We start from the raw sequence: 15,400 nt of genomic DNA on the forward strand, positions 1-15,400 counted from the left end.
GAAGTGAACTCAGGTCAAACAAATTCATGAGTTTCAAATCTACGGCCTTGTGGTCTTCTCCTATGACTAACCCAGGCTGAAGGTGAGTGAATGTTTACCATAAAGACATACCCTAAAAGTGATTCATCTATTCTCAATTACAAAGAGTAAAAGACCGCATGAGACTTTGTCTGGTAAGGGTCTACAGAGTGAAAGATGTCCTTAAAAAGGAGCCAGCCCTTTTTATTCGTCATTACTAGTGAAAAACCATCCAGATGGAGGGTCCATGAACAGGTTCTATCATGAAACAGGTAATAAAAATTGTGCCCTTATGGATTTGTGTCCCATTTATCTAATGTACCTAACTGATTCCAAGGTATGAAGAATCTGACACATAATGTAAAACTGAAATAATGTACATGACACAAACTGGTTGTTTCATCAGCTAAGAAAAAGAAATGCAGTTAGTATCTACTCATTGTGCAAATAAACAAGACTTGGTTGCATTCCAACTTCATTAAGACATGAAGCCTTATTCTCCCAAGTTAAATTTTAAACATTTAAAAAGTATTAATCAAGCAAATCCTTATTTTAAAATACCAAAGCCTACCAACAGAACAAGTACTGTAAATGTAAACTCTTAAGATTAAGTGTCAATTTCGAATAGACAAGCTTATATAAATATAATAGCCAGGTGCCTTTAATCCCAGCCCTCAGGAGACAGGAGCAATGGATCTTTTTGAGTTTTCAGGATAGCCAAGGATACAGAGAAACGCTGTCTCAAAAATACCAAAACAAACCAAAATAAATAAATAAATAAAAACAACAAAACAAAAACATTGCAGAATAAGTTTATGAATAGAAGTTTAAAGTCACCTGTATTTTGGAGCTAATTTCAGGAAAAATTCTTATTTGGTACTACTAACCCTGAACCCAGTACAAAAATCTTCAAGAGGGCTCCCCGCTCACCCCCCCCCCAAAAAGCCAGGCAGGCATGGTGGCACAGGCCTTTATATCCCAGAACTCGGGAGGCAGAGGCAGGAGGATCAGGATTGCTGTGAGTTCCATGCCAGCTTAGTCTACAAAGGGAGTCCAGGACAGCCAAGGCTACAGAGAAACTCTGTCTAAAAAATAAAATTAAATTTAATTAAAAAAAAAAACAAAAACAAAAACAAAAAACAAAATTAAAATTTCAAATTAAAAAAAAAAAAAAGAAAAGAAAAGAAAAACAAAATGTTGAATGAGGCTTGGTGGCACATACCTCTTTAATCCCAGAAGGATTAAAAACAAAAAGCAATAAAGAGCAATGTGTACACAAGCTGGAGAGATGGTTCAGCAGTTAAGAACTTCTAGGGGTTTTAGCTTTGATTCCCAGCACCCCATGGTAGCTCACAACCTAATTAGTTTCAAAGGACTCTATCTACATTCATACATGCAAACACTCATACACAGAAGTAAATATAAAAACCTTAAAAAGTATTTCTGGGTTATACTGTCAAAAGGCACATTAAGATTTGGATGCGCTCCTCTAAAAGGTTACTGCAAATGAATCAAGGCAAGAATCATCACCTGGTACTTATTCAAGTCTAGGAAACCACAGGAGTAAATTAGAAACTGGTAGTAAAGAGTCCAGCAGTCTGTTTTAACTCTGATTCTATCAGTCTTTTGAGAACTGAAATTTAACTATAAACTCCTCAGTAGCTTTTCAAAATCTTTAACGCCAGCACTCTTGGAGGCCAATGCAGGTGGATCGCAGTGAGTTCGAGGACAGCCTAGTTTACAAAGTGAGTCTAGGACAGCCAAGGCTACACAGAGAAAGAAAAAATAAAAACATAATCCCTCCAATGAAAGTTGAATGTGTGAGATATAAGTAATTAATGGTAAGAACAAAAAGCAGTAAGTTTACTTGACCCCTGTTGGTCATGTTTTTAAGCGAGTCAGTACCACTGACTTTTTTTAAAGGGATCTCATCTAACATTGGCTGGCCTGGAACTGACTATTTAGTCCAAGCTGGCCTCCAACTCAGAGATCTGCCTGCCTCTGCTCCCAAGTGCTGGGCTGTACAGCAATCACTGCCAGGCAGGGATACTTTAAGGCAACCAGAGAATGAACAACTTTTTGCATTTTGTCAGCTTCTTTCAACAACGACTAGGGTTAAATGAGAATTCAAGTTTTTCTACATAAATTAAAAGTAGGTAGTTTAGGTCATTTAAGTCATTTACTGGATACTGGTTACAATTAACATAATACACTTTTTTACTCAGGCCCAGATTATTTCTCAACTGTTATACTCCCTAGGTAAAAACTCACCATTAAAGAGCATCTTTAGCAACAAACTAATTAGGAATACAAACCTTGCTTGCTTGTAACAGCCACGCCCATCCATTACAAGATCACAATCCAATTCCTCTAGAGATCAAATTGCAAGCACAAGATATATTTCTCTACAGAAGGAATGGTAATCAGTACCACGCTTTTCTGAAAATGGCTTAACTTTGACAAATGAGAACATCCAAAACTTGCAACTTGAGTCAATTACAGCCCCTTCCTCTCTAGTCAAGTCAGAATGCTGTCACTGCTCATCTAGTTGAGAAGTCATCTACAACCCTTTCAAACAGTCTGTGGCTGAAAAAACCTAATAGATATTAACTTGGAGATTTAAACCAGGATATATTCAGGAATCTACATTTTTAAGGGGCTAAGGGGGAGGAGACATGGTCTCACAGGCCTGGCTGGCCTCAAAGTTACAAGCAGTCAGCCTGCTTTGCCAGGACTGAAGGTGTGCACCACTAGGCCTGTCTACATTTCTTTCTTTTCTTTTTTTTTTTTTTTTTTGGTTTTTCGAGACAGGGTTTCTCTGTGTAGCCTTGGCCATCATGGACTCGCTTTGTAGACCAGGCTGGCCTCGAACTCACAGCGATCCGCCTGCCTCTGCCTCCCGAGTGCTGGGATTAAAGGCGTGCGCCACCACGCCCGGCTTCTGTCTACATTTCTAACACGTTTTGTTTTTTTGTTTTTTTTTTGAGACAGGGTTTCTCTGTAACAGCTCTGGCTGTCCTGGACTCACTTTGTAGACCAGGCTGGCCTCGAACTCAGAGATCCAACTGACTCTGCTGCCCTACTACTGGGATTAAAGGCGTGCGCCGCCATGTCTGGCTCATTTCTAACTCCTAGCAGCAGGTAAGTTTCAACTAATTTTGCATACTAACTTCTGACAGTTATTTACAAAATTATTTGTGATGGATGACTTTGTAGTTATTCCCCTGACTGTATTTCTCACTGTTCACTAAAGCAAAACTCTATCTACTCTTAGGCACATGTATGTTTGCACCTTAAAAGTAGGAAGCAGAGGCAGGTGGATCACTGTGAGTTCGAGGCCAGCCTGGTCTACAAAGTGAGTCCGGGACAGCCAAGGCTACACAGAGAAACCCTGTCCAGAAAAACCAAAAGTAGGAGGCTAAAGATTGGTTTTGCCTCTGCTTCTTTTTAAGACAGGGTCTCACCTACATCACACTGGACTTAAACTTGCTGTATATACATCAAGGATGGCCTTGAACTCTCTTCCTACCTGTATTGCCCAAAGTGCTCAAATCACAGGAGTAGGGAAGGCATCCCACATTCTAACAACTATGCTTAAGGGTTAAATTTGTGTGGTTTAGTTTAAACTAAGCTCAGTAACATGAATTAACAAGCCAATTTTTTGTTGTTTTTAAGAGACAAGATTTCCTTTGCTGTCCTGGAACTCACTTGGTGGACCAGGCTAGCCTCAAACTCAAGACATCCACATGCCTCCCAAGTGCTGACATTAAAACCAAGTGTCAGTTAAGTTTACAGGACACACACGACCGCACACACACAAACCCTACACTATTAATGCTGGGCTTTTGACTCCAGGGCATCTTGAATTCTAAGCCCTAACAATCACTGGGCTACTTTTTTCTGGTTTGGTTTTGGTTTTGTTTTTTCGAGACAGGGTTTCTCTATGTAGCCTTAGCTGTCCTAGACTCATTTTGTAGACCTGGCTGGCCTCAAACTCCCAAGTGCTGGGATTTAAAGGCGTGCACCACCACGCCCGGCTTTCACTGGGCTACTTTAGCAGAAACTCAATACCTACAGACCTCAACTTATCTGTTTTGTTTTTAAACACAGTTTTACTATGTAGTCTTGAGTGGCCTTACAATGGGTACTGATCCGGTCTCAAGACCCTGCATAGTAGCAGGGTGTACTGTGGTGGCGCACACCTTTAATCCCAGCACTTGGGAGCCAGAGGCAGGTGGATCGCTGTGAGAGGTCAACATGGTCTACAAAGTGAGTCCAGGACAGCCAAGGCTACAAAGAAACCCTGTCTGGAAAAACCAAAAATAAAAAATAAATTTTAAAAAGGTGGGGGCATAGTGCAAGGATTACAGGCCTGTACTACCACACTTAGCTATAATATAAACTGCTTTTCTTTTGCTTTTGAGATAGGGTTTCTCTGTGTAGCTTTGGCTGTCCTTGAACCTGAGATCCCCCTGCCTCTGCCGCGATTAACTGTATTTTTCTATTCCAGTAACTCAGTGAAAATTCTTGACCTGCCTAAAAATATTTTAGTTGCTTGACTACTGATTTAGTACTGTGGTGTCAACCACTCTTACGTCTCGCTTCTAAGACAGCAGTACCTACTTCACGCGCAAAGTTCCAACTAACTTACATATTTCAAATGATTTGTAAGCTGCAGATAAAAAGTAAACTGTAATTATTGCAATTAATCTTCCGCACTTCCTTTTCCAAACACAAAACATTCGACTTTTACCGTTTACTCCTGGAGGAAGAAAGTAATGGCTACTCAACCTATTGTTAAAACGCCGTTCAGATGCCATGTGGCCCGCCCGAAATTCAGAAGCTTCCAGTAGTACACCACACCACGGTTTCGCTCCCCAACCCCCGCCCCCGCGCGACGTTTAACTTAGGAGACAATAACGGAATCAGTTAAGACATTCGCTTCAATTATATTAACAAGCGTTTCCTCCTTCGCTTTCGCGCTCCCCCCCCCCCCACCCCCCACCACGGAATCCTAATGGGCGAAGGAAATCAAAGTGGCCGTTACAAGGCGAGCGCGCAGACAAGGCTGCCGCCCGCGCCGCCCGCGGCCTGGAGGTCACCACGCTGAGCCTGCGCCAGCGCCGAGGCCCCGTGGGCTGAGCCCAACGCACCGGGCAGACCCGGTCCGGGCTCGGTCCCCGCCGCGAGGCCGTTCCCTCCCCACACCCCCTCGCGGGGCCCGGGGACCCAGGCCTCCCCTGCACTCAGCCCCTCGGCTTACCAAGAAGAAGGAGAGAGAGAGAGGAGGCTGCCTCCCGTACCGCGGGCCCACGCCGAGATGCCGAAGCCACAGCAAGCTCGGAAGTGCTCGACCGTCCGCTCGCCGTCTCTTCACAAAATGGCCCCCGAGCTCCTCGGCCGCCGAGGCGAAGGTCCAGCCCCCGCCCCGCTCCCGGGGGCGTTCCTATTGGCTGTGACTTTTCTCGCTCCCGCTCCTAATTTGATAACACAGCCGCTCCTCACAATTCTACCCAATCACAGTGAGAGGTGGGTTGGGCTGATTAAGAGAATTTCCACCTGCGTAGCAGAAGCTGGCTAGCAATTGGCTAGGCTTCCTGTCATTTAGCGTGTGACGGGCGGTCATTGGTCACTGTGCCCGACGGAAAGCAGGGTGGAGTTTTTGCCTTTGTATCGCGCACAACTTCTCATCCGGGTATCCGGCGGATCTGAATGACGGCCGTCTCGTCCTATCGGAACTTTCTAGAGATCTTGGGTCCGGCCAAGATGACCGCATTTCCGCGGCGCGGGGGTGGGAAAGTCAGGGTGGAGTCTGGTAGCGGGTGCAAAGGCCCTACCCTCGCCCCGGGCCTGGAAAAAGGAAAGCACCAAAGAAGCCTTAGAGTAGGGAGGAAGCGAATGCCTGGCCGCCTTAAGTGTAGATAACTAGCCAGTCCTGCAGGGTTTTGTTTTTTTTCAAATTCAGATCCCTTCTCCTTGCCAGATTCTATAAGCTGCGGGCAGGACGTGGCCTTCTCAGTCCCTCGTGCTGGGGGACTCCCTCCAAACCCTCTGCTTTCCCAGGGCCTCTCCTATGGGAGCAATTACCTGGGCCCAAGTCGTCACACAGTCTGCAAACCGGATCGCCAGCCACTAAATTTCCCACTTCCCGCAATAGCCCAATACTGCTTAATTTCCTCAGGTCTGGTCTGCCAGTAAAAGCCAGTGAAACTATAGAAACTAGCACTCAGCACAGCCTACTGAGAAAAAGATCAAAGAACCCCAGAGATAAGGCAACCTCCCGATTTTTAAAAAATTAATTTTTTTTTAGACTTTTGGACCTTTGGCATTTTCTTTTTCTTCCTTTTCTTTCTTTCTTTCTTTTTTTTTTTTAAGATTTATATATTAAGGCCGAGCAGTAGTGGCTCATGCCTTTAATTCCAGCACTTGGGAGCCAGAGGCAGGTGGATCACTGTGAGTTGGAAGCCAGCCTGGTCTATAGAGCGAGTTCCAGTATAGCCAAGGCTACACAAAGAACCCCTGCGGGGGGATGGGGCGCGGATATTTATTATGTATACAATGTTACACCTGCATGTGGACCTGCAGGACAGAAGAGAGCAAACTCCCGACCTTTGGAAGAGCAGCCAGTGCTCTTAAACCTCTGAGCCATCTCTCCAGCCCAACCTTTGGCATTTTCAAAAGATTTATTTATGTTTATTTGTATTTACTTCAGTGAATTTATGTGCTCCCAATTTTAAGGGTTTTTGTTTTGTTTTGTTTCTTAAAGTTTGGAGCTAGGCAGTGGTTGTGCAGACAGAGGCAGGCGAATCTTTTGAGTTAGAGGCCAGACTAGTCTACAGATTGAGAGGACAACCAGGGCTACACAGAGAGACTCAGCCTTGAAGAAAACAATAACTAGATGCATACATACATATATACATACATACATACGGGGAGCCAGAAAGATGACCACAGCTAACAGCATATGCTCCTCTTACAAAGGACCCAGGGTCAATTGACAGCACCCACATGGAGCTCCCCGGCCGTGTAGCTCCAGTTTCCAGGTGGTTCCAGCAGTCTCTTGGCCTCCGCTCCCAGGGAACCAGGCACACACATGATACACATACTTGCAGGCAAAACACACATACACATAAAAACTTTACAAATTGAAAAAGACACACTGAGTGCTGGGCTCAGTGACAGGGAGCTTGCAGAACATGCACCACAAAATAAGGGACAGACAGAAACAGAGAAAGAGTAGAGATTTCTATGTCGGTGTTAGGGGAAGAGCCACTATAATGAGATCGGACGCCCTCTTCCGGTGTGCAGGTGTAGAGCACTTGTATACTTAAGATAAAAATAAATAATAAATCCTATTTTTTCTTTTTTTGTCTTGTTTTGTTTTTCTTTTTTCGAGACAGGGTCTCTCTGTGTAGCCCTTACTTTCCTGGACTCACTCTGTAGACCAGGCTAGCCTGGAACTCACAGCGATCCTCCTGCCTCTGCCTCCCCAGTGCTGGGATTAAAGGGGTGTGCAACCACGCCCAACTAATAATAAATCTTTTTTTTTCTTTTTTCTTTTTTTGGTTTTTTTGAGACAGGGTTTCTCTGTGTAGCCTTGGCCATCCTGGACTCACTTTGTAGACCAGGCTGACCTCGAACTCACAGCGATCCGCCTGCCTCTGCCTCCGGAGTGCTGAGATTAAAGGCGTGCGCCACCACGCCCGGCTTTTTTTTTTTTTTTAATGCTTTGAGACAGGGTTTCTCTGTGTAGCCTTGACTGCCCTGGATTCACTTTGTAGACCAGGCTGGCCTCAAACTCACAGTGATCCGCCTGCCTCTGCCTCCTGAGTGCTGAGACTAAAGACGTGCACCACCACGCCTGGCAGTTAACTAATAGTAAATCTTAAAAAAAACAAACAACAAACTCAGAGATCTGCCTGCCTCTGAGTGTTGGAATTTAAAGTGTGGGCCACGATGTCTAGCTCCTATTTTACATCTTATTTATTTATTTTGGAGGTCACTCTGTGGATCATTTACCGGGAACAAAAGAAAACCTGCACTAGGTGGTTGACACCTTACACCAAGTTAATCTTGAGTATTGAACCCAGGCATGGCTTCAGGCCATCAGGTTCCAGGACGACAAAGGTGGGAAGATTTGTGTAAACAAATGTTTTACCAAGTAGAGGAGATTAAAAGATTTGCCTAAAAAATTTACAAAGTGCCAGGTATGGTGGTGCACACCTTTAATCCCAGCACTAGGGAGGCAGAGGCAGGCGGATCTCTGTGAGTTCAAGCCCAGCCTGGTCTACAGAGTGAGTCCAGGACAGCCAGGGCTACACAGAGAAACCCTGTCTTGAAAAAAACAAAAACAAAAGAAAGCAAAAATAAAAAAAAAAGAAATTTACAAAATGAGAGAAATTTATGGAATTTAGGTCCTTGCAGGGCTAGCTGCATTTATTTATGTATTTATTTATTTACTAATTCATTTTTTTTCTCTTTTGCCACAGGGTTTCCTGAAATTCAGTAGACCAGGCTACCCTTAAATTCAGAGATTCTCCAGTTCTTCCCCCTGGGTTGGGATTAAAGGAGTGGGCTATCAGCTAATTATCAGCTACGGGTTTTTTGTCTTGTTTTGTTTGCTTTTGAGACAGGGTCACTTTGTGTAGCCTTAGTTGTCCTGGACTCACTCTGTAGACCAGGCTGGCCTCGAACTCACAGAGATCTGCCTGCCTCTGCCTCCCTGAGTGCTGGGTCAAACCACCATGCCCAGCTTTCTTTTTTTCCTTGTATGCTACGTTTTTCTCAAATGCTTCCCTTGTCTCCTTTGTTCTTCTCCCTCATCCTAGCCATGACCTAAATCTGGCTTCTTAAAGATTAAGCCTTCTTTAACACGGCCACCATCTGTTGTTCTGGCTCCGAAGCACAGCACTTCATCCTCTGACAGTTTTTCTTGTAACTAATCTTTGCACAGGTTGAAAAGTGCTTTTTTTTTTATTTAGTTATTTATTATTATTATTTATTTATTTTTGGTTTTTCAAGACAGGGTTTTTCTGTGTCACCTTGACAGTCCTGGACTCGCTTTGTAGACCAGGCTGACTTTTGAGGAAACATCTAAATGTTATTTTTAAAAAATACTATGAACTCTTTTGGGGGTTCATATCTCTTAATATAAAATTACTTAGTTTTCCATTATGAAATCGACACACAGAGGCTTTTTTTTTTTTTTTTTTTTTTTTTTTTTTTTTGAGACAGGGTTTTTTTTCTTCTTTTTTTTAAATGTATATAGTGCTCTGCCTGCATGTACACCTGTAGGCCAGAAGAGGGCACCAGATCTCATTACAGATTGTTGTGAGCCACCAAGTGGTTGCTGGGAATTGAACTCAAGACCTATGAAAGAGCAGTCAGTTTGCTTAACCTTTGAGCCATCTCTCCAGCCCCAGGAGACAGGCTTTTCTCTGTGTAGTCCTGGCTGTCCTGGACTCACTTTGTAGACCAGGCTGGCCTCAAATTTACAGCGATCAACCTGCCTTTGCCTCCCAGAGTGCTGGGATTGCATGTGTACGCCTCACGCCCGGCTGAGACAGGATCATATTGACCCCAGTGCTTTGTAGCAGCTGTAACCGTCGTTTTGGAAGATACAGACCAAGGATCCCAAGTCCAGCTTGGTTTCCCTGCCAGTTTATTGAGCTTGCTTACAGAGCAGAAATCTGAGTGACCCCACACCGCTTGCTCCACCACCGGCGGTCCCGCCCCTGTCTCCGCCCCCCCGGCCCCCCCCCGGCCCCGCCCCACCCCCATGGAGACAGCCTCATGGAGCTGTACCACGGGGTCTTCCCAGCATCTCCCACCATCACGTTCAGTTTGTGGACAGCAAGGAGTACTAGCTGGAATCCAAACGATGGTCCTGGGCCTGAACTTTCTGGAAGGTCTCAAAGAAACCCGGGACAAATGGCGGCTACCTGAGGTACATTATAACACATTTTAAAAAGGTGCAGGCCCTGTCAGCATCACTCAGCCCCTGTGTTTCCTCCCAGCACTTCTCGCCCCCGCCCCCCCACTCCACCCCAACCCAAACAAACTCCCCAGTCAGGGGCTGGTCTTGCATCTCTTCCCCACAACTTCTGATCCGTATGTAACTTAGCCATTTTGGTAGTTCGTTCTTTTGGTCCCTCTCGGCTCTTAGTTCCCACGCACTCTCTTAGCCCTCTTGGCCTCCTCCTTTGCTCTCTCCCTCTCCTCTCATGATCCTGTTCAGTCTGGACCCTTCCAGGTGTATAGTGGTGTCTTTAAAACCTCAGTTGTGTGGTGACAAAACACGCCTTTTTAGTCCCAGCATTTTGGAGGCAGAAGGAGGCAGATCCTGTGAGTTTGAGGACAGCCTTATCTACAAAGTGAGTCCAGGACAGTCAGGACTACACAGAGAAACCCTGTCTCAGAAAACTCAAACCCAAACCAAACAACTCAGTTGTTATTGTAAACATGTTTTTTGCTTTAACCTCAGGTGTGGGACATGGGGCTGATTTAGATTGTCCACAGCAGCAAACGATTTGCCTCCTGCGGCCTGGGAGAGGGTGAGTGCTCTTTGCCAGCTACAGATAGTTTAATTCTGAGGACTCTGAGAGGGAAAAAAATGCCAGACCCCACAGAGAGAAAGAGATGGGGAGGCTAGAGAAGGAAGAGCGCTGGTGTTTTCCCTGCTGCTCCTGGTTGCTGATGATACAGGTTCTATGAAAAGTTGGAGATCTTCTGAAACAAAGATTGGACTTGCTCCCAAGGACCCCGACCCCCCTGACCAGCAGGAAGTACCTAAGGAGAACCCCACATCCCCTCTCCTCGCTAACCTTCTTTCTCTCCTCCCTGGTGTTGGTAAGGATTGGGGTGAAGAAGGGAGGAAGACATATGAGAAACCCAAATAAGGGCGGGGCATGGTGGCACACAGGCCTTTAATCCCAGCACTGAGTGGGAGGCAGAGGGGGGAGCAGGCAGAGGCAGGCAGATCACTGAGTTCAAGGCCAGCCTGGTCTACAAAGTGAGTCCAGGACAGCCAAAGCCTGTTGGCAGAGAGACTGGACTCCATCCCTCCCTGGGTGCCACACAAGTGAACAAAGCATTCTCAAGCAAAGCCCCAAACATGAGAGAGATAGGAGTCTAGCTCTCTGTCCTTGGTCACAAGAGCCTAGATACTACAGGGGGTGCCTGCTCCCCCCACTCCCCCCACCTCTCACCTTTCCACCCCTATTCTCACTCAGACCTGCCTCCCCTGCCTATAACCTTGGGCTTATTTTCAATTTTGTTATCACCAGACCACCTGTAAATCACTGCCTTCCTGGCATTCCAGTCTGTACTTTGAGATGGCTAGTGTAGGTTAGTTTTGTTGTGGTGGTGGTTTTTTGTTTGTTTGCTTTTTTGTTTTGTTTCTGTTTTGTTTTTGTCAACTTGATATAAACTGGGTCATCTGGGAGGAGAGAACTCTACTTTAGGAAATGTGTATCACATTGGGCTGTAGGCAAGTCTGTGGGAATTTTCTTAATTCTCTATGGCTATCCTGGTCTACATAGTGAGTTCCAGGATGGCCAGGCCTATGTAGAGAAAGCCTGTCTCAAAACAAAAAGCATAGGCAGGTCTTGCTGTGCACGCCTTTAATCTCTGAGTTTGCTCAGCCTAGTTTAGTCAGCTCTAGGCAGCCAGAGTGGCATAGTGAAATCCTGTCTAAAACACCTTTAGTCCCAGCACTTAGGAGGCAGAAGCAGGCAGATTTCTGAGTTTGAGACCAGGCTGGTCCGAGAAGGCCAGACTACATACAGAGACACTCTCAAAAATCAATAATGAGTCTAGGACAGCCAAGGCTAACACAGAGAGACCCTGTCTCAAAAAAAAAAAAAAAAAAAAAAAAATCAAGAATGAATAAACGAGGCAGAGAGATGGAGGAATACCTTAAGCTTTAGTGGGAGAATATTACATTATCTGAATTCATCTGGGTCCAACAGATTCAGTCAGAGATACTGATCCCATAGGGTCATTTTTTTCTCAAAGAGATCTGAGGGCCCTCCAGTGACTGTTTGTCTGTTAAGACAATACCTTACCATGTAGCCCAAGCTAGCCACAGACTCACTACATAGCCCTACTGACCTCCAACCTAGAGCACTCCGTGGGGCTGCTTCCCAGTCCTGCGATGACAGGCATCTCTGCACCTGGCTCCTGAGCAACAGATGTAAAAGTCACCGTCCCAATACCAACTCCTTCCTATTCACCCTAAGCCAAACGCGTATTTTCCAGCTTTAGTTTCAGGGAGAAGCTCCTGGGTTAAGCAATGCTTTGGCTGCTGTCTTCTCCGAGTTCAACATCAAGAACAAGTTCAGTCTTCACTGGAGAGCGAGCTAAAAACCAGACCTACAAAGAGTTAACAGTTACAGGCCTGGATTAGTGTCCCCTGGAGCCACACAAGCCGATTGGAGGCAGGGGCCTTAGAGACCGCAGGGGATCCAGGAGGAAGAACTGCACAGAATTCTCTGGAATGAGCCAATACTGTAAGTTTATATCTAGTATATATTTATAATCTTTCTTTTTTTTTTTTTTTTATCCTGATACTTTTGAGGAGAGCAAAATAAATGTATTCATTTTGTAACATATTACCAGCCTCCGAGGTATCAAGTCACATTTTTATTTTTTAAATTTAATTTTTTTTTTTTTGAGACAGGGTTTGTCTATGTAGCCCTGGCTGTCCTGAACTAACGTGTAGACCAGACTGACCTTGAACTCACAGAGACTTGCCTGCCTCTGCCTCCCAAGTGCTAGGATTAAAGACCAAGTCACCTTTAATCGTGCTACTTTCCCAGGTCTGTCCCACATCCATCCTTACGTGCATGCCGCTCTTTTGTCCTCCGATCTCCACCCTTCCTAGCTTCCCTAGCACCGTCCTCTCCTCCATACTCACTATTTGATTGCTTTTCACTCTTGGAGATGGGTCTTGCTACGCACCCCTGGCTAGCCTGGACTCTACTATGTAGACCAAGTTAGGCTAGAATGTGTGGTAATCCTCCTGTCTCCTCCCGAGGGCTGGCTTTACAGGAATATGCCATCCTACCCAGGCTTTCCTCCATTCTCTCCAGCTTACTAATAACGGAAGATTTTCCCAAAATGCCACAGTTTTACCTCTATTGCTCTTTTGTTCAAAGGAGAGGAATTCTTGGGGTTTGTTGTGGTGGTTTTTTGTTGTTGATTTTTTACACGGGGTCTCTAAATAGCTCTGACTGCCCTGGAATTCACTATGTAGACCAGACTGGCCTCATTCTTAGAAATCTGTTTGCAGCTAGGCATGGTGACACACACACCTTTAATCCCAGCACTGGGGAAGCAGAGGCAGGCTGTGAGTTCGAGGCCAGCCTGGTCTACAAAGCAAGTCCAGGACAGTCAAGGCTACGCAGAGAAACCGTGTCTTAAAAAACAAAAACAAAACAAAAAACAAAAAAAAGAAAAGAAAACAAGAATAAATTAATAATAAAAAATAAAAAAAAAAAGAAAAAGAAAAAGGAAAAGAAAAAAAGAGATCAGTTTGCCTCTGTCTCCTGAGTGAGTGCTGGGATTAAAGGCATGCACCACCATCGCCAGCTTAATTAATCAGTTTTTGAAACAGTGCCTCACTATGTAGCCCAGACTAGCCTCAGACTTGTCCTCCTGTGTCTCTCTAATAAGGATGGGGAAATGCCTCTTTCTAAATGTCCTCCAAGTCTAAGCAAGGCAGCCATGTCCATTCTTGTGTTCCAGAAGGGGCAGCCACCCAGGCCACAGAAGACCATGTTTCACAAAAGTAAGATAGCCGGGCTGGATGGTACAAGCCGTTAATCCCAGCACTTGAGAGGCAAAGAAATATGAGTTCCAGGCCAGGCTGATCTACATAGAACATTCCAGGCCATCCCGGGATATGTAGCGAGACCCTGTCTCAAGAAAACAAATACAATAATCAAAGAAGAGGAAGAAGAAAAAGTCAGGAGTTTTGACGTGGCCCCTTCATGATATCTTCTCTCTCTCATTTATTTGGCACATGCTTTTTGGTTCCTATTGTTTTCTAGGAAGTGCTTTAGGACCTGTACTGGGTATACAAGTGTAACAAGTCAACGCTGATTCTCTTCCTTCAAAGCCCTTAGATCTTAGATAGAGAGCACAGACAAATAACTATAAATAAGTGGCAATGATACTTGAATATTGAGAATATGGCAGGGCCAGACGTGGTGGTGCACACCTTTAATCCCAGCACTCGGGAGGCAGAGAGGCAGGCGTTATCTCTGAGTTTAAAGTCAGCCTGGTCTACATAGCTAGTTCCAGGACAGCCAGAGCTCTGTAGAGAGACCCTGTCTCAAAAATAAATTAATAAAATAAAGATGATGATGATGATGGCGCTGATGATAAAGATGTTGATGATGGTGGTGATAAAGAGCAAGGGAAAAAGCAGTCCAGTAAAGTTCAAGAGCCATAGAGACTAGAAGGAGAGTGATGCTGGAGCCACAGAGAGGACCAGGAAAGAGCAGGGTGGTGAGCTGACCGAGGAAGCACAAGCCTGGCTGGGGCAGTATGAGAAAGGCACCATTTGGTACAGGCTCCTAAGGGCCTTGGCAGAAAGTTCAAATTTTGTATGAAGGTACCGAAAACCCACTGGGAAGTTTTAAGCATTATGCATATGCGTTACTATATGTTAGGGGGAACTGATGGAGGTTAGAGAGAAAGACAGCATTTGAAAACATGGTAGTTGAGGAACCACACACAGGTTCCTGACTTTACAGCAGAAGAGAATGTGACCTGTGACTTGAGGAGGAGACCAGACAACATGGTACTGGAAGGGGTAGAGCGGGGAAGGAGGGAGGTATCCAGGCTTTGGGGGTGTGGACACCACACATAGAGACAGGAATAGAGATCAGAGAAACAAGAGTTCCGCCTGTCAGGCTGAGTTTGAGATACCCAGGAGCCATGCAAGTTAAGATGTTTAAAAGACATCAAGTATCTTGTGAGGCTTGAGCCTGGGGACCTAATTTAGGACGCAGCAGCATATTTGTACTCAGTATCTAAAACCAGGGCAGAGTATTGACCAAGGCATGAGACATTTTACAGAGAGGATTTCTCTATTCAGGACAGAAAGGAATGTGTGCCGGGGGTAGTGGTGCACACCTGTGATCCCAGCACTCGGGAGGCAGAGGCAGGTGGATCTCTGTGAGTTCCAGGCCAGCCTGGTCTACAAAACAAGTTCCAGGACAGCCAAAGCTACACAGAGACCCTATCTTGAAAAACAAGCAAGCAAGCAAGTCAACAAGTTAAAAGAAGAGAGAGAGAGAGAAAGAGAAAGAAAGCGGTTTTGGAGAGATGGCTCAGGTTAAGAGCACTTACTGCTCTTGTAGAGGTCCTCTATTTG

This window comes from Acomys russatus, chromosome 3 (genome assembly GCF_903995435.1).
Source record: "Acomys russatus chromosome 3, mAcoRus1.1, whole genome shotgun sequence".
In the NCBI taxonomy this organism is placed as follows: Eukaryota; Metazoa; Chordata; class Mammalia; order Rodentia; family Muridae; genus Acomys; species Acomys russatus.